At 41.4% G+C, this 24,654-nt stretch overlaps 2 non-coding genes across 2 annotated transcripts; one reads left to right on the top strand and one right to left on the bottom strand.

Moving 5' to 3' along the window:
- Positions 1-1,015: 1,015 nt before the first annotated feature.
- LOC148562332 (small nucleolar RNA R71) lies at positions 1,016-1,119 on the bottom strand. The gene has a single exon (XR_015887942.1). It is a non-coding gene; the product is annotated as a small nucleolar RNA R71 (small nucleolar RNA).
- Positions 1,120-23,177: 22,058 nt separating this feature from the next.
- LOC148562331 (small nucleolar RNA R71) lies at positions 23,178-23,281 on the top strand. Its single transcript, XR_015886505.1, has one exon. It is a non-coding gene; the product is annotated as a small nucleolar RNA R71 (small nucleolar RNA).
- The last annotated feature ends 1,373 nt before the right edge of the window (positions 23,282-24,654 follow it).

Raw genomic sequence — 24,654 nt, 5'->3', positions numbered from 1 at the left:
CCAATTGGCTTGCTTATGGCTCAAGAAAGTGCATAATTCTAATGAAAACAAAAGAAAAAGACTAGCTAAAATAGGCTAGGATGACTTGTCATCACACTTGCCGAAGGAAATTTGTCAGAAGACAAGTTTTCCGTGCATCAAGTTTATGGCGCCGTTGCCGGGGATTGATTGTGCATCAACAATGATTAAATCGGAGGATAACTAGATTGAGCATTTTTGTTTTGTTTGATTTAATTTTCTGTTTGAGTAATTTACTTTCAGTTTTAGTTAATTTCTTCCCTTCCCCCTACTTTTTCATTTCTTTTCGTTATTTACAATTCAGTTCACTAACCCACTAACTGTTTGATATATTGCATCACTCACACTAACAGTAATTCTAACAGAATACTTTCTGCATTTATTTTCCTTGCTTGTGCTTTGTTGGTTGTATGACAGGGAGAAGAAGCGGGGCTTCAACTTCCTTTGATTCTGAACCTGAGAGAACCTTCTTTAGATTAAGGAGGGAAGCAAGAGGAAAAAGAGTGGTTGGTGCTGAGGAAGAAGAGGAATACTTTGAACCAAACATGGAAGAAAACATGGAAGACCATCGTGAGGAAGAGGCTCACAACCATGACGGAGGAGGTCGAGCAAATCATGCTGGGGAGGATAGAAGAGTTTTAGGCTCTTACATCAATCCAAACCCAGGAAACTGTGGAAGTAGCATTCAAAAGCCAACCATCCATGCCAACAATTTTGAACTAAAACCACAGCTCATCACCTTTGTTCAGAACAACTGTTCGTTCGGAGGAAGTGTCCAAGAAGACCCCAATCAACATCTAACCACCTTCTTGAGACTTTGTGACACAGTGAAGTCTAATGGTGTTCATCCTGACGCCTATAGACTGCTCTTATTTCCATTCTCACTCAAGGATAAGGCAGCCAAATGGCTGGAGTCTTTCCCGAAGGAGAGCTTGACAACTTGGGAAGATGTAGTGAACAAATTCTTAGCAAGATTCTACCCCCTCAACGAATCAATAGGCTGAGAGCTGAGGTCCAAACTTTCAGGCAACAAGATGGTGAGACTCTTTATGAAGCATGGGAGAGGTTTAAGGACCTGACAAGGAGGTGTCCACCTAACATGTTCAACGAATAGGTGCAGCTGCACATTTTCTATGAAGGCCTGTCATATGAATCAAAGAAGGCAGTAGACCATTCATCCAGAGGATCTTTGGACAAGAAGAAAACCATTGAGGAAGCCATAGATGTCATTGAAACAGTAGCAGAGAATGATTATTTCTATGCTTCTGAAAGAGGCAACACTAGAGGAGTAATGGAGCTAAACAATGTAGATGCTCTGTTGGCCCAAAACAAGCTCATTACCCAGCAGCTGGCTGACCTCACCAAGAAGATGGAGAGGAACCAAGTAGTAGCAATCACTACTTCATCAACAACCTAAGAAGGAGTGAATGAAGAAGCAGAGGGTAGTCAGGAGCAAGCCAACTACATTGAGAATTCACCTTGGCAAAACCATGATCCATACTCTAAGACCTATAACCCTGGATGGAGGAATCACCCAAACTTTGGGTGGAGAAATCAACAAGACCAAGGCCTAGATCAAAGACGTTCAAATCCCAATAACAATGCAGCCCACCAATATTTCACATCCAGACCATATCAGCACCCACATAACCAACCCTCTCAAAACCTTTACCAAGGCCAAAATAACCCTCCTCATCCTTCCACCTCTAATCCCAATCTACCATCATTTGATGACAGACTCTCAAGGATTGAGAATCTACTTGAAGGCATAGGCAAAGAGATTCAAGACAACAAGGCATTCAAGGAGGAAGTACGAGCCAATTTCAAGAACCAGGGAGACACAATCAAGAGGTTGGAATCCCAAATGGGGTATCTCTCTGAGCAGATTCCCAAACCTACAGATGGATTCCCAAGTGACACAGAGAAGAATCCGAGAGGTGAAACAAAGAAAGTAAGATGGGAAGATTGCAAGATGGTCACTATAAGTGATAAGGAGACTGAGGACAAGCCAAACAAGTCGGCAGAATAACCTGGAGACACCTCAACAGAGAAGGAGGAAAAAGATCACCAAGAACCAGAAATCTCACAACAGGAGCTGCTGAGACTTTATGCACCCTTTCCCCAACTACTCAAGGGTGCTGTTGAGAAGAGAATATACTCAAGATTTCTTGACTTGTTTGCATCTATGCATGTCAACATACCATTTATCAAGACCATCCAACAAATGCCTGCATACATCAAGTATATGAAGGAACTGTTTCCTAGGAAAAGCTCACTCAAGGGAGGACAAACTATAGTGATAAACAAGGAGTGCAGCGCCCTCATTCAACCAGAGTTACCTACAAAAAGAAAGGACCCAGGAAATTTTCACATCCCCTGTGCCATAGGAGAAACAATGTTTGATAGAGCACTCTACGATTTGGGAGCAAGCATCAACTTAATGCCCTTATCCCTGGTGAAGAGGCTGCAGATCAATGAGATAATGCCCACAGATGTAGTTATCAGGCTAGCAGACAAAATTCAAAAACAAACAATAGGAGTGGTGGAAAATATGTTGGTAAAGGTTGGGAAATACTTTCTTCCCACAGACTTTGTCATCCTGGACATGGAAGAGAGTCACACCCACCCAATCATATTGGGAAGACCATTCCTAGCTACAGCCAGAGCACTCATAGATGTGGAGCGAGGGGAGCTAATATTGAGGATCCATGATGAACAACTCAGCTTTAATGTCTTCAAACTCTCAAAATAAGCAGACCAAGAGAACAAAGAACCAAGCAAAGATCATAATGAGATACTGAAAGAGGAAGCAAGCACTGAAGCACAACCAGCTCATCTGGGAAAGCCCTTGCTTGACGAACAAAGAAATAAGCAGTTGTCACAGCTCAAGGAAAAGCTGGAGGAACCTAAACCACCAGAGACATGTGAAGACAACAACAAAATTCTCTTAGAAGAAGAAGTCACAAAGAGCAAGACAACATCAAAAGGAACAAAGAAGAAGGTACCAAGGAGGTGGAGGAACAAGAAGATCCCTACCGAGAACTTCTCTCCAAGGGATAAAGTGATCTTAGCTTACTTCCCAGATATCCCCCCTGATCTCCCCACTGTACCATCTCAGTTACCTAAGGTCTTCACTATCAACAGAGTTCTCTCCTTGGAACATGTAGAGATCATTGATACAACCAATGGATATAAGTCCAAGGCAAGAGGGGAGGACTTGAAGCATTATCAACCTCCCTGATGAAGGAGAAACGTCAAGCTAGTAACGCTAAAGAAGCACTTCATGGGAGGCAACCCATGTTTTATATGCTTTTAGAAAATAGTGAATAAGTCAATATTCATGGACTCCAACCCAAACTTGACAGACACTTAGTGAGATCCTTAGTATGCAGTATATAGTGAAGAACAAGTTTGGTGTTCAAAGCATGCCAAGAAAACATGAGCGCAACTCAGAGCATGCTAGTCTTGGGGCTTTGAACAAAACTTTTCATCACAGTGCTCCAAACTAAGTTTGGTGTCACCCCAAGGTGCCACGAATATGCATATAAGGATACACAGTTAGTTAGTTAGTTGGTGTTCATGAATAAACAATCCAATCCTTTTTCTTTATTATTCTAGCCGTAAGTTTTAAATTTTTATGATATTAATTTTTCTTATTTTTATAGGGAAAAGGAGAGGAGCATTGAAAGGGATTGATTGGACAATTAAATGAAGAAGGTTCGGCCACTTCATGAAGAGAAACTACACACTTGTCTCAAGAAGGAACGCATTGGAAAATGTTGCCATGCAACATTGAAAAAATGAGACTCTTGGAGACCGAACCAACCCCCTTCATAAAGTTTATGATCCCTGTGCTCATTCCATGCACAACCCCAACCATCCATCAAGCAACCACTCCGTCAATTCACACCTTTCATCCACTCACCACTTCTCTATATAAGTGGATTTAGTCCGCACCACTTCCACATTCGAAATTCCTATCCCTTGCACTTCACTTTCCAACAACCAGTTCTCCCAACTCCTCATTCTCTAAATCCTACATCTCTTCTTTTCACTACACCAGTACACATTAACCTCCACGCATGGCAGCATCAAGCTCCAAGAGACAAAGAAAGGAAAGAACCAATGGAGAGAATTCCTTTCGATGAGAAGAGATTCAAAACTGCCTTCCATGAATAAGAATTTGAAAGGATCATGATCAAGAAGATACTGCCTGAGTTAACCTTCCAAATCAATGAAGACGAGTGCCCACAGATTTGGGAGAAAATTGAACAAAGAGGGTGGCAAAGGCTCACTAATCCAGAGGGGAAGATCAATGCAAACCTCATCAAAGAGTTCTACGCAAATGTGGTTAGAGAAGACAAAACCAGGGCCCCAACCTTTAAAAGCTATGTAAGAGGAAAGGAGGTGGACTTCAGCCCAAATGTCATAACAAGAACTCTTCACTTGAAATCACCGCATTTTGATGAGCCCAGTTATCATGCAAGGATAAGTAAGAGCCCTGACAATGATGAGCTCACAGAAATCGTGACTGACATCTGTGTTATAGTAGCTGATTGGGAGAGGTATGCAGATGGAAGACCCCGGTTCATCAAGAGGGGAGACCTTAGCCCGGAAGCCAAAGGGTGGTTTGAACTCGTAAGGAGGTCCATCCTCCCAGCTGCAAATAATTCAGAGGTCAATATTAATCGAGCGACTATGGTACATTGCCTAGTACAGGACGGAGAAATTAATGTGCATGAACTCATAGCTGAGGGGATTCAAGAGTCAGCTGAGAAGGCTGATTCGGGTGTCAGGCTTTGGTACCCCAGCACTATTCTCAGACTGTGCACAAAGGCTAAGGTGGTCTTCGAGGATAGCAATCCAGACTGGGTGAACCCTAGGAGGCTAGTTACAATCTAACGTCTGGTCTATACTACACCTGCTCAGCAACAAAGAAGGCCACAAATAGGGAAGCTAAAAGCGAAATAAGGAGCTCACCAAGAGGAGCCTCATCAGGAAGAATATCAACAAGAAGAGCATCATGACCCAGCCGACTTGAATATGAATCACCTTCTAAGGGCCATTGAAGATTTGGGGATGAGACATATGGAAGGACAAGAGCAAATACTAAACCTTCAGTCCAACTGGATGAGCCAACAAGAATAATGGCAGAAACAACAAATGGAGCAGCAACAGGAACAATACTCCCATCTCACTCAAGCCATCCACCAAGTTACTGAGAGGCAAGAACGTCAAGATAAGCATTTGCAGGAACTCAATCAGCAGCAAATAGCTCAGATGAAAGCATTCAATGAGTTCACTCTACTTAATGAAGGACGGCAACTACATAGGGAGGAGTTCAACGTAAATACTTAAGCCAAGTTAAACTACATGTCTAGTCATATGCATCATCTACACTATGCCATCCCTACATATGATGAGGTCCAAAAAGATTTTGTAGAACAAGAAGAGAAGAAGGTGAAAAAGCAGAAGGAAACACTAAAGAAGAAGATGGAAGATGGTGGTTTCTGGAAAAAGTTGATTGGAAAAAGCAAAGGGAGTGGGAGTACGAGCACTCAAGAGGGACACAAGGAGGACAAGCAAGGAGGAGAGCATGGGCAAGCACATGAGTAAAAGGTGGTGGAGTTCCTTCTTTGGTCCATCTTTCTCTATGGTTTAAATAAGGAAGATCTTGTATGAAATAGAACTTGCTTCCATGTTAGTTTGAACTTTTTTTTATTTTGTCTTTTAAGTTTTGTGTTGAAGAGGTCTATGCTTGCTAGTCTTTATGTCACTGCATCATCACTTGGCTTACTTGTATGCTTGTTCCTTTAAATCAAATGAAAAGAGAATGAGTGTTTACAAAAGACCAGAGTGGAGTTCATACTATGGAGTAAGTTCATGAGTTTATGGTGTGATCATAAGTTAGCTAAGTTAGTTCAACCACAAGGTGGGAAGACAACTATCTGTCATGAATACTATGCTTTGAACATACACATGAGACTAGCTAAATAACAAGATCCTAATAAGAAAAAGGGGAAAAGAAAAATGAAAGTGGAAAAATAAAAGACAAAGAGTAAGCAATAAGGCTAGGCACCAATGGTTTTAATCTTGAAGCATGTGTCTGTGGTGTTCCTGTGTGAGGGATTTACTTGGATGAATAAGCTCTTAGGGGTGCGTTATCACTTGGTAACTTGGGTTAACTAACTCGGGATTATCAGCTGAAAGTCCACTATCAAGAGTAACCCCCACTACAGAGCATTTAGTAACCCAAAGAGGTACTGGACACCAAGGTCTCAAGAAAGAAAATAAACAAACCAAGTGCCTGTGGTGTGTATGTATGGGGGAGAGACTTGAGGAAGTAAGTCCTTAGGAGTGCTTAACCACCTAGCACCTTGAACCAACTGGTTCGGGAGTGTTGGCTGAAAGCTTATTTTAAAGAGTTGCCCCCTTACAGAGCACTTAGCTTAAGAACACAAATAAGCCCTGAAATGACAACAAAAGGATCAATGAATAAAAGTCTCATGGGATGCAATCACAGTGAGTATTCTAGGACAAGATAAAGGTCTGAAAACCAGGAATGAACTTAAGTTGCTATGCATGAAACCACCATAAAACCAGGGACATGACTTCCACAAGTATGACTCATTTCTCTTGGCATTCCATTCATCATTCTCTTGTTCCAGTACTTGCTTAGGGACAAGCAAGCTTTAAGTTTGGTGTTGTGATGCCAGGGCATTTTGGCCAGTTTCACTGACCTTTTCTTTACTGTTTTTAAGGTAGTTTCATGCATTTCCTTAGAAAATAAACTAGTTTTGGGTAGATATTCACTTACATCTTGATTCAAGCATACATGGTGCACCTTACATGATTTCATGAGGATTTGGCATGAAATTAATGACAAATTGGATGTTGCATTTCTCATGACTTGAACTAGAACTTTGATGCACTTTATTGCTTGATTTCAGGACAAAGGAAGCAAGGAAGAACCACGTTAGCAGCCACGTTAGTCTCACTAACGTGACTTCTAACGTAGGAATGAGAGCTAGCTTGCAAATTTAATGAGAAAAGTAATCGTCAATAACGTCCTCGAAGCCATCATAGCCCACGTTAAGAGTCACGTTAACTAAGTTAACGTGAACTCTAAGGTGGATGAAAGAAAATGGAGCCAACGTTAGTGACACTTACCTTTGTCACTAACGTTGGGCCAAGCTCATAAGTGGCCACGTTAGTTGCCACGTTAACTTAGTTAACGTGGCTTCTAACGTTAAGAAGCAAAAGAGAAGCCAACGTTAGTGACATTCACCTTTGTCACTAACGTTGGCCAAGCCTCCACAAGCCACGTTAACTACCACGTTAACTTAGTTAACGTGGAAGCCAACGTGGAGAAAGTATATGATCGCCAACGTTAGTGACACCTAACTTTGTCACTAACGTTGGAATGAACCACACAAGCCACAATGAGCCACGTTAACTCCCACGTTAACTTAGTTAATGTGGAAGTTAACGTGAGGAAGAGAGATGATGAGCCAACGTTAGTGACATTCACCTTTGTCACTAACGTTGGAAGATGGCTAGCATTGCTACGTTAGAGGCCACGTTAACCTAGTTAACGTGGACTCTAACGTGGGAGATAGGGGCACATTGGAACGTTAGTGACAAAGGTAAGTGTCACTAACGTTCTCGAAGGTTGGCAAGCTAACGTTAAGAGCCACGTTAACTAAGTTAATGTGGACTATAACGTAAGAAAGGGGGAGGCTTTTCAACGTTATTGGGAAAGGTAAGTCCCAATAACGTGTGCGAAGGACCAAGAGGCAATGTTAGTGGCAACGTTTGTGCCACTAACGTTGAGGTTAACATGGCTCTAACTTGGGTAAGGAACGTTAGTGAAAAAGGTGATTGTCACTAACGTTCTCGAACCCACATTTTCACTTAACGTTAACACCACTAACGTCCTGAGCTAAAGTCCCTGCCCACTTCACACTTTCTCTCTGCAAGTAAAGCTAAGCCCAATGAAGAAGATAACTGCTTCAAACTCAAGATCCAAAGGCCCATACCCAAGACTTGAAGAGCCAACTAGAAGATCAGAAGAGTAGTATATATAGGAGTAGCTTTGAATTGCTAAGAGAGATTGGAAATTGGGAAAACTACTCTCTATATTTTACCATTCTCTGCACTTCTAGTTTTGTTTTCATCATATATTCTCCATCTTTGCTTTCAATTTCCAGAGCTATGAACAACTAAACCCCATTTCATTGGGTTAGGGAGCTCTGTTGTAATTTGATAGATCAATACTAGTTTTCATTATTCTTCTTCTATCTGTTTTCTTGATTCTACTTGAAAGCTTTCGATCTTCATCCAATTGAATAGTTATCTTGGAAAAGAAGCTATTCAAACTTTGACCTCTTCTGAACCTTGAAAGAGGAATGAAGGGATCATGCTAGAAATGCTTTCTCATGCTGGACCAAATTGGGTTTGGATTGATATGTGACTATAATCCTCTCAATACTTGATTTGGGAAATGCATGTGGTATAATCAGTGACCATATTTCATCTCTTCTCATGAGCAATTGACCAAGGAATTGGCTATTGATCAAGATTTGAGAGATTGAATTACAAGGAATTGTAATTCGATCACTTAAGATTTCCAAGGAGATCAATGAATGCATTGATTGAGGAAGAGATGAAAATGAAACTGATCTGGAGAATGCAACATCTCCTGAACCCAATGAACTCCCCATTTCTGATCTTACCCATTCTCTTTAATTTCTGTCATTTACTTTTATGAGCAATTACCCCATTCCCATTTACAATTCTGCAATTTACTTTCCGTCATTTACTTCCAGCTCTTTATTTCTAGCATTTACTTCTTCTGTTATTTACCTTCCCGCCATTTTATTTTCTGCAATTCTCAACTCAAATACTGATTCGCTCAACTAGAACATTCCTCTAATTAAAGTTTCTTGATCAATCAATCTCTGTGGGATTTGACCTCACTCTATTGTGAGTTTTTACTTGACGACAAATTCGGTACACTTGCCGAAGGAAATTTGTCACGAGACAAGTTTTCCGTGCATCAGGAGCTCTCAGTTTCTGTCAACATCTTCCTTTACTTGTTCCTCCTTACCAATCTTTCTCGGGAGGGCAAAACCAAGAGGGGATATATGTCATTTCAGGCCAAGCAAGGTCGTAGGATCTGCAGCCTTTTAGAAGATTCCTTCCATGGGTTTAAGGCCACCTTTTTCAAGGTTAGGCCGGTCAAGGCCCATCATCCTTTCTGGCTTACCCTGGAGGGGGAGAGACGGATCCCAACCTATTGGAGTTTGGGGGAAGAGTCCAATTACTTGATAAAGGTGACTTATGATGGGCTGAGCCCGGAGGATCGCCAGATCGCTGACATTTTGTTGGCTATTTTTTGTAACAAAAACCTTAATCCCCACATGGTGATGGGAGATTGAGAGACCGGACGGTCTTATGTATGTGAGTTGTTAGCGGTCCTTTTGCTTTTTCTGTGTGTTATTTTTATGCGTGCTTTCCCATTTTGGGGTCTCATGATTTGTTTTACACGTGTAGTTTCCATGGCTGATAGGAAGACTACCATGGCTACATTGATGCAATTTTTGAACAAAAAAGTGACAAAGACTCATCGGCAACTCCTTTGGAAAGTCCTGTTCCCGGGGTTGTCGGTGAGGGGAGTGGCCAGGTTGCGGATTGGGACCAAGGGCAGGCTTCTCCTACTGATAAAGGGACTCGTGAGGATCCACCGGCTGCTCCTGTTGACGAGGTGCCGACTCAAGAGGAAGAGGAAGACCTTGGGGCTGACGAGGATTTGGTCATTGTGACTAACCCAAAAAAGAGGAAGACCTTGCCTGGAAAGGCTTTGACAGTGATGGAGAAGAACTTTGATGCCGAGCACTTCATTGAGTCCCAGCTTCTCCTAGGCACGGAGGAATTCTTCCGGGATGAGGATCTTGCCGGTTAGGGGAGGTGGACCTATCACAGCCTCCTCCGAGTTGCCGCCATCGCCAAGAAGGTGGAGCCTGTCTTGGCAAATTGTCAGGTTCTGGAAGCGAAGCTTCGGGCTTCCCAGAAGGATCTCATGGATTCGAAAGCCCAGGAAGAGTCCCTGAAGACCAAGTTGGAAGAAAAGGAGAGGAAAGCTGAAGAGGATGCCATAGAGATCAACAGGTTGGCAGAGCGTGATCTCTCTCTATCGTCTTCTTTGAATACTGCTCGCGCTGAGGTCGTTGCTACTTAGACGAAGATTAAGTACTTGGAGGAGAAGCTTGTTCAAGCAATAAGCTCGGATGAGGCCCCTCAGCAAGAGGAGTCCTCTTTAAAGAAGAAAAATAAGGAGGTTGTAAGGGATGCCCGGAAGGTCGTCAAGGCTACGGAGGAAAGGATCAAGGCTCAGGTGGTCGTGCTTTTTCCCGACCTCGACCTCTCGGTTGTTGGGGACTTTAGAATAGTTCAGGACGGGAAGTATGTTGATATCCCAAAGGCATGAGGTCGTGACTTTGTATTTCCTTTTGTGTCTTTGAACTTTTTGGCCGATGTGGCGCCTTTGCTTTTTAGCCGGAATGCCGTTAGATCGACCGTCGGGACACGTCGTGCCGCTTGTTTCAATAGAAAAGGAAATTGAGAGTATGTGGTGTGCGAAATTGTGATCATTCCATTCCTTGGTAACGGCGCTAAAAACTCAATACGCTCGTTCATGATCTTATATCTGTTTCACAACTTCGTACAACTAACCAGCAAGTGCACTGGGTCGTCCAAGTAATAAACCTTACGTGAGTAAGGGTCGATCCCACGAAGATTGTCGGCTTGAAGCAAGCTATGGTTACCTTGTAAATCTCAGTCAGGCAGAGTAAATTGTATTAAGAAATTATAGTGGATGAAAATTAAATAAAATATAAAATAGGATAGTGGAACTTATGTAATTCATTGGTGAGAATTTCAGATAAGCATATAGAGATGCTTTCATTCCTCTGAACCTCTGCTTTCCTGCTGTCTTCATCCAATCATTCCTACTCCTTTCCATGGCAAGCTTTCTGTTAGGCATCACCGTTGTCAATGGCTACATCCCATCCTCTCTGTGAAAATGGTCCAAATGCTCTGTCACGGCATGGCTAATCATCTGGAGGTTCTCGATCATACTGGAATAGGATTCACCCTCCTTTTGCGTCTGTCACTACGCCCAGCACTCGCGAGTTTGAAGTTCGTCACAGCCATCCCTTCCCAGATCCTACTTGGAATACCACAGACAAGGTTTAGACTTTCCGGATCTCAGGAATGGCCATCCATGTGTTCTAACTTATACCACAAAGACACTAATATCTCGGACTCGGTCCCCTGTATTAGATATCCAAGAGATATCCATTCAATCTAAGGTAGAACGGAAGTGGTTGTCAGGCACGCGTTCATAAGTTGAGAATGATGATGACTGTCACGACCATCACATCCATCATATTGAAGTGCGAATGCATATCTTAGAAGCGGAATAAGTTAAATTGAATAGAAGAACAGTAGTACTTTGCATTAATCTTTGAGGAACAGCAGAGCTCCACACCTTAATCTATGGTGTGTAAAAACTCTACCGTTAGAAAATATATAAGTGAAAAGTTCAGGCATGGCCGAATGGCCAGCCCCCATGATCTAATAACTAAACATCCCAAGATGTCTAATACAATAGTAAAAAGTCCTATTTATACTAAACTAGTTACTAGGGTTTACAGAATTGAGTAAATGATATAGAAATCCACTTCCGGGGCCCACTTGGTGTGTGCTTGGGCTGAGCTTGAAGTTTACACGTGGAGAGGTCATTCTTGGAGTTGAACGCCAGTTTGTAACGTGTTTCTGGCGTTGAACTCCACTTTGCAACTTGTTTCTGGCGCTGGACGCCAGACTGCAGCATGGAACTGGCGTTGAACGCCAGTTTACGTCGTCAATCCTTATTCAAAGTATGGACTATTATATATTGCTGGAAAGCCCTGGATGTCTACTTTCCAACGCAATTAGAAGCGCGCCATTTGGAGTTCTGTAGCTCCAGAAAATTTACTTTGAGTGCAGGGAGGTCAGAATCCAACAGCATCTGCAGTCCTTCTTCAACCTCTGAATCTGATTTTTGCTCAGGTCCCTCAATTTTAGCCAAAAAATACCTGAAATCACAGAAAAATACACAAACTCATAGTAAAGTCTAGAAATATGATTTTTAATTAAAAACTAATAAAAATATACTAAAAACTAACTAAATCATACTGAAAACTATGTAAAAACAATGCCAAAAAGCGTATAAATTATCCGCTCATCAGTATGCATATGATGAAAACGAAATGGCAATAAGTGGAAATCTTAACTTGTCAAATAAAATGATATTACCGTCTTTGTAGAATATATATATATATATATATATATAAGAGTGTAAGCAGGTATGGGGGAGTAAACCAAATGGATTTGACCTTTTTTAAGGGTGTAATAGACGAAGAGATGAAAATAAGTATAAGAGGAGTAAACCGCTAGGTCGGATTGTCGTGTCTTAGGAGTAGAATCTCTTCAGGTGTGCCATATTCCATGTCCTTCTTATCTCGCTTTTGTCCAACTTTTCCAACTTATAGGCACCTTTTCCGAGTACCTCTCTTACCCTGTATGGGCCTTCCCAATTTGCTGCTATCTTGTCTTCTCCTGGGGTCGACGATCCTATGTCGTTGCGTTGGAACACCAGCTCACCTTCTTCAAGGCTTCTTTTTACTACCTTGCTATTGTACCTCAGGGCTAACTTTTGCTTAATCGCTATCTCCGTCAAGTGGGCCATCTGTCTGATTTCGTCAATCAAATCCTTTTCCACTGCCTCATCTCCCCTGCTGAAAAGTAACCTCGGACTCGGCTCCCCAACCTTGACTGGGATGACGCCGTCGACTCCGTAGGTGAGTCAGAAAGAGGCTTCCCCGGTAGATGACTAGGGGGTCGTTCTCTAAGACCATAGGACAGAAGCTAGCTCGTCTGCCCACGAACCCTTCTTCTGATCGAGTTGGTTCTTCAATCATTTCAAAATGACTTTATTTGCCGCTTCTACTTGACCATTGCTCTGTGGATGTTCTACCAAGGAGAACTTCTGCTTGATTCCTAGCCTGGATAGGAACTTTCCAAATTTTTTGTCAGCAAACTGTGTCCCATTATCTGATACCACAGTCTCTGGAATTCCGAACCTGGTAATCACTTGTCTCCACATGAACTTCCGACAATTTACCGATAATATGTTGGCTAGTGGCTCAGCTTTTACCCGTTTAGTGTAGTAGTCTATGGCTACTATTAGATACTTGACCTGCCCGGGACTGAGCGGGAATGGTCCCAAGAGGTCAACTCCCCATTGGACGAAAGGCCATGGAGCCAACATCAAATTAAGCTCCCTTGCCGGAGCCTTGTGGAAGTTGGCATTTTCTTGGTACTTGTTGCACTTCTTGACAAACTTTTATCTACCCGACATGATTGTGGGCCAGTAATACCCGGCTCTAATGAGCTTTATGGCTAACGACTTTCCTCCAATGTGGTGGCCGCTGAAAAGCTCCAGATTTTTGAAAATTAAATAATTAGCTATTTATGAGCTAATATATTATATTGAGATGTAGATTTTAAGAAAATTATTTTTAATAAAAATAATTAAATAAAATTTTATGATTATTGAAGTTTAATTTAATTATTACTTATTCTATTATATTTGAATTATTTATCAAAAAAAATTTGATAAAACAAAAATTAAATTAATTTTTATTGTTATTATTATTATTATTATTATTATTATTATTATTATTATTATTAAAATTTAAAAGTGTACGGCAGCTCAGGTAACGGACGACTCGGAGAGGTTCTTAGGTTAATAAGGTGGGGTATCGCCTAGGTCTGGGTCGCTGGGGTGAAATTGGAGCAACCAACGTCCCGAGCTCTTCGAGTGAAGAGGGGGTGTCACCTGCAAAGACACTCCGACGCTCTAATCAGTCAAGTGTGCAGGCAAAAAGTGGGTAAGGTGATATGTGTGACGTACCTTGGGGGGAGCGGTCGGACCCTCCCCTTATATACCCTGTCAGAAAGGTGGGCCCCCATAGGAGAAGGCCTCCTTCTAGGAAGTTTCCTTCCCCCCAGCTCTTATGCAGCTGGCAAGGAGAGTGCGTGGCCGGGTCGGTAGGTCTTCAGGCCGGGTCGGTTCACACGCCTAGCTGGGCTGGGTCGTAACAGTGCCCCCAACGCGCCAGCAATGGACGTGAGCGCCGTTGGTGGCGTGTTATGTTCTCTCTTGTGCATTGTCGTTAGGTCGGTCACTCGTGGAGAGGACGTGCCTCTTGCGCGCGTGACTGTTTGTTGCTGGGGATAACCTTTCATCACCTCGTTCTTCGCGTCAAGCATTTAATGCTCATAATGGGTTATTTCAAAACCCTATGTGCAAAGACTGTTTTGTCCTTTGCCTTTCGCGCTTCTTGAGTCAGTTTCCTAATCTCCCAGTCAGTTTTCACATTTCATTCCTACCTCAGTGTCTCTTTCTCTCTACTTCCATCTTTTTCTCTCTCGAATCTCTGTTGTGAGTTCTGTATTCTTGTGCATTCGCTCCCTCTTGCTTCTCCTCAGATCCCTACAACTGTCCTGGTAAGCATTCATCCTTCACTTTTTGTTCTATTTTTACTTTTTCTTTACTGTCTGTGCTCTTGTATGCATGTTGTTTTCCTGATTTTGGCTTGTATGTTGGATGACATTAGTGTTAGATAGGTGCATTAGGGGGGTTACCATTCCATGGCATTTGTTTTTAGGCTTTTACTTAGGATTGGCTTCAGCCATGCTTGGTTGCAATTGTTGAATAGGAAAAATGTAGTTTCAAGACTTTTTTCGAACTCCCGACCTCGTAGACTAACCGAGTGGTGCCTCCACTGTAGGTATGCCTCGTCACGTTTCACGATCTTCCTCCTCAAGCGCAGGTTACGACCGATACGCTTGGGTGACCTCCGACGTGAAGGACTCCCCAAACCAAATGGGTGAGGAGGAGCTGATGATGCACATAAACTAGTTATGCTACGATTTAGGAAATTGCACGATCGGCAAAATTCCTTCCGGCAAGTGCACCGGTTATCGTCAAGTAAAAACTCACAATAGAGTGAGGTCGAATCCCACAAGGATTGGTTGAGTGAGCAATTCGGATTAGAAGTGTGTTCTAGTTGAGCGGAATCAAGATTTAGATGAGAATTGCGGAATGTAAAATTGGCGGGAAAAGTAAATGACAAGAAATCAAAATGGCGGAATCTTAAATGGCATGAATTAAAGAGCAGAAACTAAATTGCTGAAATTAAAAGGGGAATGGGGATGATTGCATGAATTGAGTGGCAGAATGTAAAGAGAAAGTGGAAATCAGAAATGGGGAATTCATTGGGTTATAGGAGATATTGAGATCTCCGAATCAAAACATGTTTATCTCTTCCTCAACCAATGCGTTCATTGAATTTTGCTTGGCAATCTTATATGATTGGATCCCAATCCCTTGGCTCACCAATGCTCTCTAAAAATAAACAAATTCCCAATTCCTTGGTTTAAATGTTCATAAGAAGAGATGATGCTTGATCACTGATTATACCACACAATTTCATGAACCACAATTTGGTAGGATTACATGTCACAATATCCATCCAAACCCCAATCCAATTCACTGTGAGAAAGCTTCTCTAGCATGAATCCTCCATTCCTTTCCCAAGGCTCCGAAGGATTCCAAGTATGGGTAGTTTCTTTCCCAAGACAACTACTCAATGGAATTAGATCGAGAAGCTTTCTAACAAAATTCAAGAGAAAAGATTGAAGAAGAAGATAAACTATTATTGATTCATTGAATTACAATAGAGCTCCCTAACCCAATGAAAGGGGGTTTAGTGAATCATAGCTCTGAATTCAATTACAAAGAAAAGGAAAACTAGCTAAAAGTGAAAGTAAAAGTTCTCTCTAACTTAACTTCTATCCTATTTATACACTTTCTATATTGAGCTTCAGTTGTGCTTCTTGGGCTTTGAGGCCTCTCCTTGCTTTCCTTTTGCCTTGGGTTTATGATCCATAATCTTGATGAGGTTGTTGATCCAAATTCTGTAACATTTATTGAGCCAACTTAGTGATAAGCAAATAATGACATATGACTCAATAAATTGAGATTTCAAACTCATCAATCCTTCAGGCCCAATCCCATAAACCATGATATTCAATTGGGTTTCATACCAAAGTAAGTTTAAGTTAATATTTGTGCTCAAAGACTAACTTAAATCACAATATTTTTGGCCCAGAAACCTTTTCCAAGAGTGGCGTTTAAGTTGTAGTTTAAGCTTAAACTGCAGCTTAAACGCCAGACACTTCCAGTGAGGCCATTTGTAGAAGCACGTTTAAGCTTCAGTTTAAGGTTACACTGAAGCTTAAACGTGGAAATGGAAGAAGGTAGCCCTGGAGAGTCATGTAGTCGAACACGTTTAAGCTTCAGTTTAAGGTTAAACTGAAGCTTAAACGTGGAAATAGGAAGGGCAGCCCTGGAGGTCGAACACGTTTAACCTCCAGTTTGAGGTCAAACTGGAGGTTAAACGTGGAAAAGGGTGGAGGCATACTGGAGGTCGAACACGTTTAACCTCCAGTTTGAGGTCAAACTGGAGGTTAAACGTGGAAGCTTAGAATGGTAGCCCTGGAGGTGTCGAACACGTTTAACCTCCAGTTTGAGGTCAAACTGGAGGTTAAACGTGGAAATGGAGAGAGCAACCCTGGAGGAGAAAAGCTGTCGAACACGTTTAAGCTCCAGTTTGAGGTCAAACTGGAGCTTAAACGTGGAATGGCTCCCTGGTACTCTTCCTGGTTCTGGCGTTTAACCTCCAGTTTGAGATCAAACTGGAGGTTAAACGTGGAACTCCTCCCTGAGTGGCATTATCATTCTGGCGTTTAACCTCCAGTTTGAGGTCAAACTGGAGGTTAAACTTCAATTCCAGCATTTCTTATCCTTCATGATTTTGACGTTTAAGCTCCAGTTTAGGCTTAAACTGGAACTTAAACTCCACATGTGATATTCAAGCTTCCTTCATTGATTTTGTTGCTTCCTTGCTTAGCCTCTTCTTCCCTGAAATCATTCAAACAATTGCATCAAAGTCTTGCAAAATTTCATGAGAAATCTTCTATTCATAGCATTTAAGTATTATAACTAAAACTCATGGAATATGCATCAAAATCATGTTGTTTGGATGGTTCATTGCTTTGTTCTTCATTTAACCATTTTTGGTTACTTTAAGCTCAAGAAAATGCATAAAACAACTAAAACTAACAAAAAAATGCTAGTGAAACTAGCCTATGATGCCTTGGCATCACAACACCAAACTTAATACTTGCTTGTCCCTAAGCAAGTCCTGAGTTATTTGAGAAGAAAGTATGAAACAGAAAGCAATTACATTGGCTATATTAGCAAGCATTTGAAGTTCATCAGAAGGGTTTTATGCAGAAAGTTGCAGCATCACTTTTTCATACTTATCAGGTAGGATTATCACTTTTTCATTGCATCCATCAAACATTGCTATGGCCTCTTGTTATTCTTATGTCTTTGGCACTTTTCTCTTCTTTGTTTTCTTTTCTTTTTTTCTTAGAGCTCCTTTGCTCCTTGTTTGCTTAGTGTCATGTGTTGCACAAGCCTTTGGCATTTTCTTTTTCTTATCAGTGCACTACACATATCCACTTTAGGCATTTTAGTTCACATTTCTTCTTGAGACATTGGTGCCCAGCACCTCTTTGTGTGACTAAATGTTTTGTATTTAGGTTGCTCTTGATAATGGACTTTTGGTTGATAATCCCGGGTTAGTTAACCCAAGTTACCAAGTGTTGAAACACTCCTCAGAACCTATTCATCCAAGCATATCCTTAATACATAAACACCACAGGCATTTGTCTCAGAAGTTCAAACCATTGGTACCTAGCTTATTTTCTCAATTTTTTTGCTTTTTGGTTGCCCTTTGGCTTTTTCTTCTTCTTTTTCTTTCTTTTTCATGGCCAAAGACATTTATTCATCAAGATCCATAGACAATTTTTACTTTCTACATAAAAAATGATAATTCTACACTCTAATTCTAGTGATCTGACTAAACAATCAAGCATGCATACCACCACTTAATTCTACTTGATTTGTCACTAATTTAGCCAAGTTACTTTTGTTCAAACTTTTCTTCTATTTTTGGAAACAGAACAAGCATGGCACGCACTTGTTTTAGAAGGTGAAGTTATATCCAAACATCTAGGCATTCACTTTATTCAAAGCAATAAACAGACACTCATACAAAAAAAACAAAAGACTCATACTAAAAAAAAAGACTCCACATAACACTTAAATGACTTATGATGAAAACAAGTTCATAAAGACAATTCACCAATTATCATTTGATTATTAAGGAACGAGACCACCTCTTATTTATTGCTTGGTTCTTCTTAATTCTTGGGATCCTGCTTCTTCTTGCTTCCTGCCTCTTTTTGACCACTTGTGCTTCCTTTGTCTTTTCTTATGAGCTTTTTCCAGAATCCAGCCTTTTTCATCGTTTCTTCCACTCCTTTTTCAAGGATCATTGCCTTGTTTATTTCTCCTTCTTTCCTCCCTTTGAAATACTCATCATAAGCTGGGAATGCTGGGTCCATCTTGTGTAGATGTTCCCCTAAGTAGTTAAGCTTGATTTGCGAGCTGATGTTGTAATCAGCTTGGACTGAGTATCTTGCATTCTGTAAAGTGGTGGCTTCCTTGATTGCCAAGACATTGGCATCTTGGTGTTGGCATATGTGGCTGAAGGATTCCTGTAAGTGTAAATTTTGATCCCTTTGCAGATCGAAGAATCTTGATTCAAAGTTCCTTTGCATATCCATCATTTTTAGATGAAAGTCCTCTTGTCTCTCCTGAGACCTCATGTATTGTTGAGACATTCCTTCCATGATTTCCTGCATTCTGCTCATATCCATGGGGTCTCTGGGAATTCGTTGTCTTCTTTCAGGAGTTGCTTGCTCTTCTTGCTCTTCTTCTCTGTCTTCTCCTTCCTGTCTTTCTTGTTCTCCTTCTTGCTCGGCTTCCACTTGTTGCCCTTCTTCATTTCTTCTTCTTGTATGTCTTGGAGGAGTTGGGCCAAGAGTCATTCTGTGCGCAGTTATGGCCAATCCAGGATATAGCCAATTAGGTCTTTCATCCTCAAGTGGTACTTGGGCATCGATGCATAGTCTAATGATAGTGCTAGGGAAGTGGAGCCAGGATTCAGGGTCACTTTTCTCACTAAACTCTTGTATCTGTTCAGCAATGAGTTTATGAACTTTGATCTCCCCTCCCACCATAATGCAATGTAGCAAGATGGCTCTTTTAGGGACTATTTCTGAAGAGTTTGCAGTGGGTAGGATGGATCTCCTAACTATTGCATACCACCCTTTAGCTTCAGGTGTTAGGTCTCCCCTTCTCAAGACTCTTGGAGCCCCTCTTGTTTTTCTCACCCATTCAGCTCTGATGGCACAAAGGTCCTCAGCAATAGTTGCATAGTCAGGTTCTCCTATCATCCTTTCTTCATAACTTGCTTAGCTGAAATGTATGTTTTTCAGGCCAAGAGTTTTCATGATTGCTTTGGGACTGAAGTCAACTTCCACCCCTCTCACATAGCTTTTGTATGTGGGTTTCTTGGTTTGATCCTCCCTTACTGCATTTGCATAAAACTCTTTCACCAAGTTGATGTTGATTTTAGTGATTGGCTTAGTCAGGAGCTCCCACTTCCTCTTTTTGATCTTTTCCCAAACACCTGGGAACTCATCCTTTTCAAGGTCAAAAGGAACCTCAGCTAGTACCGTTTTAGGTCTCGTCCATTCGGCTTGAATCTCATGGAAAACTGATCTGTATCTCCATGCATCGAATTCCCTGTTTTCCTCCATTGGCTGCTTGTCTTTTCTTCTTTTGTGGCTAGATGAAGCTGCCATTGGTTCTTTAGTTTTGGTAAGTGACAAGCTAAAGTTGACAAGGTGAAGCAAGAAGTGTTGTTGGAAGTGTGGTGAGGTTGTTTTCGGCAAGAGATAGTTATGCTATGATGAAGGAAAATGTGTATGGAGGAGAATTGGTGGTGTGGGACTCGTTCCCCAAGTGATTCTTTATAGTGCCCATGAGTGAAAAATGGACGGCTAGGGTGGTTTGTGAAGGGTGGCTTGATGGTAAATATATGAATTGTGGATAAGGACGATTTGCTTTTCATTTTCTTGGAAGTATTCTGGGTGCATTAGGTTGTACATGTAGCTTTCTTTTCTTGCAGAACTTCCTTTTCCCATGTGTTAGTTTCAAAGATTTGTGAATTTTCTTTTTGACCAAGCACGTACCTCCCTTTGTCTTTTTCCTCCATTTTTGTCTTTTCTTTTGTACCTGCACAAACAAACAAATTTGCTATCATTTTTCGGTCCATGTGAATTATGAATAGTATTTGCACATGTAAATCAATGCTTGTCTTTATGAGCTTATAGCCGTGACTTCTACATGTATGCACACTTATTATTTGGACACCAAACTTAGTGTTTGGTCAAGTCTCCTGATGACATGAAATCCATATTGGTTGTCCTTAATGAGTGTGCATAATTCTAATAAATCATAGTCACCTTGGCTCTTTGATTCTAAACAAAGTTACTACCCTAAGTAATTGAAACCAAAGTATTAAAACATGTGAATGGTATACTTGTCATGAATTTTGAAATCCAGAGGAACTTCTTGCTTTTCATAAACTGTGTTCAAAAAAGAACACCAAACTTAATGTTTGGTTGTGCACCTTAAGTGAAAGATGGAATTTAATTTGAGTAAGATTTGGGAGTGCCATCAGGCACACCAAACTTAGAGACCAATTGTAATTTACATGCAAGGTTTAGTGCACTTAATCAATAGTTGTCCTGGGGATTCAAGTTCATGCATAAGAAACCATGCTTTATTAGATGTAAAGCAAAGCACTAAAGATTAAGGATACTAAAAACATGGGTTGCCTCCCATGAAGCGCTTCTTTAACGTCACTAGCTTGACGGTTGTCCCTTGTTAGGGTGGATTGTAGTGCTTGACGTCTTCTCCTCTCACTATGAAAACGTCCCCACTTGATTCATTCATGACCTCTAAATGTTCCATAGAAAGAACTTTCCTGATTGTGAACACCTGAGGGAGCTAGGAAGGAATGGTTTTGAGGCCAGGTGGGATTGGCAGATAATGACTTGATATCACGTTATCTCCCGGAGAAAAACCTTCAGTGGGAATTTTCTTGTTTCTCCATCCTCTTGGCAATCTCCCTATCACTCTTCCCTTTCTCTTGAGGATTTCTTCATTGACCCTTATGTCAGGAGGATCCTTCTGATCTGTTTCCACTGATTCTTGTGGCTCTAACTCTTGCAACTCTTGTTTGCCTTCCAAGGACTGTTTTAGAGTCTCAGCTGCTGGATTACTTTCCTCCAAACACAGATGGCTACTATCATCCTTAGGCTTTTCAGGTTCTGGTTCAGGCTCAGATGCAGGTTTGAAAACTTTGAAAATGAGCTGTTCATCATGTATTCTCAGAATTAGCTCTCCTTGTTCTACATCTATGAGCGCTCTAGTAGTGGCTAGAAATGGTCTGCCCAGAATGATAGGGTGTAAGTAGCTTTCCTCCATGTCCACAATGACAAAGTCTGTGGGGAAGTAATAATCCCCCACTTTCACCAGCACATTTTCAACTACCCCTTCAGCTTGCTTCTGAGTTTTGTCAGCCAGTTGTATGATTACATCAGTGGATCTCACCTCATTCAGTTGTAGCCTCTTCATAAGAGTTAGAGGCATCACATTTATGCTAGCTCCTAGATCACAGAATCCTCTGTCAATTTTTGTTTCCCCTATGATGCAAGGGATATGAAAACTTCCTGGGTCCGTTTTCTTAGAGAGTGTGTCCTTCTTGATGAGAGCACTGCATTCTTTATTCATTGTTACCGTTTGTCCTCCCTTCAAAACTCTTTTCTTGCTTAACAATTCCTTTAAATACTTGATGTGTGTGGGCATTTGATGAAGAATCTCAAGAAAGGGAATATTGACATGAAGAGAGTTAAATGTCTCTAGAAACCTTGAATAGGTTTTCCTTTTTTCACCTCCTCCTAACCTCTCAGGAAATGGTGCTTTTGGTTGGTATATTTCCATCATGCCTTTTTGCAGTTCCTTGGCTTGCTCAGTTCCACCTTCCTGCTCAACTTCTTCCACACCTTCCTTCAAGATTTCTGGTTCCTGCTCTGAGGGCCTGATTCCTTCTTCTTCTGAGACTTCCTTCAATAGGTTGATGGCCTTGCATTCTTCCCATCTTACTCTCTTTTGTTCCCCTTTAGGATTCTTTTCTGTGTCACTAGGGAACACTGCAGTTGATTTGGGTGCCTGTTGAGATAGCTCTCCTACTTGAGATTCCATCCTCTTGAGTTTTTCACCATGGTTTCTTAAGGTAGTTCTCACATCTTTCCTGAAGCTCTTCAATTCAATTATGTCTTGACTCATGGTTGCCATCATTCCTTCTATCCGGTTTAATTGATCTTGAAATTGTTGGTTCGGATTAGGTTGGGTATGTTGATTATTTTGGCCATGATATGATGGTTGGGGGTAAGTGTTTTGTGTGGCTTGGTATGATCTTTGGTTGGAGTTTTGGTATGTGGAATTGTTATGTTGATTGTGGTTGTAAGGTTTGTGGTTTTGTGGTTGGGTTTGTTGGTTTCCCCACCCAAAGTTTGGGTGGTTTCTCCAGCCTGGGTTGTAAGTGTTGGAATGTGGATCATATGATTGCCTTTGTTGGTTTCCCACATAATTGGCCTCCTCCCAATCACCTCCTTCAATGCTTACTTCCTCTTGATCTTGTGTGTGTATTGCAGCCACTTGCTTTGTTTCTAATTGCCTGGTAAGCTCTGCTAGTTGCTTGGCAAACACCTTGTTTTGGGCTAGAATTGTATCAACATGGTTCAGCTCCATGACTCCCTTAGTGTTGTGCCTCTCTGATGCATAGTAGTACTCATTCTCAGCCACTGTCTCGATCACCTCAATGGCTTCTTCCACAGTCTTTTTCCTGTTCAATGAACCTCCTGATGAATGGTCTACAGCCTTCCTTGATTCATAAGAGAGCCCATCATAAAAGATGTGCAATTGCACCCAATCATGGAACATGTTTGGTGGGCATTTCCTTGTCAAGTCCTTGAATCTCTCCCATGCCTCGTAGAGAGTTTCACCATCTTGTTGTCTAAAAGTCTGAACCTCAGATCGAAGCCTATTGACCTTTTGTGGAGGGTAGAAACGTGCCAGAAACTTGCTTTCCACCTCATCCCATGTTGTTAGACTCCCCCTTGGGAATGATTCCAGCCACTTAGCTGCTTTGTCCCTAAGTGAAAATGGGAACAAAAGCAGTTTATAGGCATCTTCCTGGACTCCATTGGACTTCACAGTGTCACAAATTCTCAGGAATTTTGTGAGATGTTGGTTTGGGTCTTCATTAGCACTTCCTCCAAAGGAACAATGATTCTCCACTAGTGATATTAGCTGTGGCTTGAGCTCAAAATTGTTGGCCTGAATGGGTGGTTTCTGGATGCTACTACCACAATTCCCAGAGGTTGGGTTTATGTATGAACTAAGAACCCTCCTCTCAGGAATGGCATCGTTTCCATCAGCTCTCTCATGGTTGTGAACTTCTCTATCCATGTTGAGATCTAAAGCTTCCTCAAAATTGTCCTCAGATTCTCCTTCAGATTCCTCTTCTCCCACTACTCTCTTCCCTCTTGCTTCCCTTCTAAGTCTATGAAGGGTCCTCTCTGGTTCGGTATATGGAGGAGTTGATGTCTCTCCTCTCCTACCTGTCATGCAAGAACACAGCTCAAACACAAACAAGTGAAATACTCTTGGTTAATGGAAGAGTATGGTTAGCTCAATTGAGGAATTAATTCAAACAGTTAGTGAGTCAGTGAGTTAGTTGCATGAATTTAAAGGCATAAAGAAGGAAAGCATATAACCGAGTGCAGAAATTAAAATTCAGCAAGTATCTTGAACAGAATTAACAAAGCAAGAGAAAATTGCTCAATCTAGTTAGCTTCCAATTTGAGAATTGTCAATCGAAAACCAATCCCCGGCAACGGCGCCATAAACTTGATGCACATAAACTAGTTATGCTACGATTTAGGAAATTGCACGATCGGCAAAATTCCTTCCGGCAAGTGCACCGGTTATCGTCAAGTAAAAACTCACAATAGAGTGAGGTCGAATCCCACAAGGATTGGTTGAGTGAGCAATTCGGATTAGAAGTGTGTTCTAGTTGAGCGGAATCAAGATTTAGATGAGAATTGCGGAATGTAAAATTGGCGGGAAAAGTAAATGACAAGAAATCAAAATGGCGGAATCTTAAATGGCATGAATTAAAGAGCAGAAACTAAATTGCTGAAATTAAAAGGGGAATGGGGATGATTGCATGAATTGAGTGGCAGAATGTAAAGAGAAAGTGGAAATCAGAAATGGGGAATTCATTGGGTTATAGGAGATATTGAGATCTCCGAATCAAAACATGTTTATCTCTTCCTCAACCAATGCGTTCATTGAATTTTGCTTGGCAATCTTATATGATTGGATCCCAATCCCTTGGCTCACCAATGCTCTCT

Source organism: Arachis ipaensis, chromosome B6, assembly GCF_059453495.1.
Source record: "Arachis ipaensis isolate K30076 ecotype BB chromosome B6, ASM5945349v1, whole genome shotgun sequence".
Lineage (NCBI taxonomy): Eukaryota > Viridiplantae > Streptophyta > Magnoliopsida > Fabales > Fabaceae > Arachis > Arachis ipaensis.
The sequence above is the reverse complement of the archived record's forward strand: the minus strand, read 5'-3'. Positions and strand labels throughout refer to the sequence as shown.